Raw genomic sequence first — 1,606 nt, 5'->3', positions numbered from 1 at the left:
TCAGATCGACCGTACCAACACCATGAACAGAAGCATGTTCTCATTTTCCATCAGCACGGGTGTAGTTCTTGCAATCTGATAAGAAGAAAACATGTTTATGTCAGAACACACATGGACATTGGCACCGGTGTCAATCCACCAATCAGGAGAATGACATACTGAAAAAATGGTAGGAAATTTACCATACCCGACATCTTTCATCTCAACATCGCCAATAACAACATTAGCGATCTTGCCATTGTTCTCATTCTGACGCATGTCCCAGCGGTCCTTGCAGGATGAAGCCCAATGTTTTTCACTGCCACATACATGGCACTTTCCTTTCTTCTTGTAAGTCTCCTTCTTCTTCTTGAAGTTGACAGGTTGTGGGGCTTTGTACTTGCCATCAAATTTTCCTTTTCCCGCATAGTTGTTTTTGTTCTTGGGTTTGTGGGTTTGGAAATTTCTCTTTTGAACCAAATTGGCACTAGAATTCCCCTCATGGAAACGAGCACATGTGTCTTTTGCCCTCGCCTTCTCTTCTACAGCAAGAGTGCCAATTAGATTGACAACAGTAAACTCTTGCCTCTTATGCCTCAGAGAGGTAGCAAAATTCCTCCATGAAGGAGGAAGCTTGGCAATGATGCCTCCGGCAATGAATTTGTCCGGTAACACACAATTAAGATGCTCAAGTTCTTTCATGAGTGACTGAATCTCATGAGCCTGCTCTACAACGGAGCGGTCATCAGTCATTTTTGTAGTCATGATATTGCTCTGTGACGTACAATTCACTTCCTGCGTCTGTGACTCCAAATTTGGCCTCAAGCGCATCCAACATACCCTTACCGACCATGATGGTCATGAAGGGGTTGACAATCTTGTCGCCAAGAACACTCAGAACAGCACCTCGGAAGAGGGTGTCCGTAGCCTAGAAAGCTTGCTCCTGCTCATTAGTTAGCTCTCCCTCTGGCTTGCCCTTAAGGCGTGAAAACAGTTCATGGTGGTAATCCAAAGAACTTCCCTCGCACGCCACCTCTTATAGTTCACACTCTCGAACACTGAAGGATTAAGAGTTGCAGCAAATGCAATTGGAGAAAATTGCGTGTACACATTAGGTTTTTTGGAATGTTGAATAATTAGGCATTTTCCCGTTTAATTTAACCCAAAAAATAGTGGATAAAACATGAATAGCAATATAGTGGTGAAACTAGAAACTAGCAACAATTCGTTGAGACTAGTCATGCAATCGAAATCATAAGCAAACTGCATCATATCCATGTCAATCACTACTAGCAATAAACCAAATGCTAGCCCTAACAATGAGAATAAGATGTGATACGTCTCCAACGTATCTATAATTTTTGATTGCTCCATGCTATATTACCTACTGTTTGGATGTTTATGGGCTTTATTATACACTTTTATATCATTTTTGGGACTAACCTATTAACCCAGAGCCCAGTGCTAGTTTCTGTTTTTACCTTATTTTAGGGTTTCGAAGAAAAGGAAAACCAAACGGAGTCCAATTGACCTGAAACTTCACGGAACCCATTTTTGGAAGGAAAGAAGCCCAGAAGACTTGAAGTGCACGTAAGGGAGGCTTTGAGGAGGCCACGAGGTAGGGGGC

At 42.4% G+C, this 1,606-nt stretch overlaps 1 pseudogene; it reads right to left on the bottom strand.

The window, feature by feature from the left end:
- LOC147971720 (uncharacterized) lies at window positions 1–1,353 on the bottom strand (annotated as a pseudogene).
- Window positions 1,354–1,606: the final 253 nt, after the last annotated feature.

This window comes from Triticum urartu, chromosome 5A, assembly GCF_056163025.1.
Source record: "Triticum urartu cultivar PI428250 chromosome 5A, HENAU_Tu73, whole genome shotgun sequence".
Taxonomy (NCBI): Eukaryota; Viridiplantae; Streptophyta; class Magnoliopsida; order Poales; family Poaceae; genus Triticum; species Triticum urartu.
This window is presented reverse-complemented; position numbering and strand designations above follow the sequence as displayed.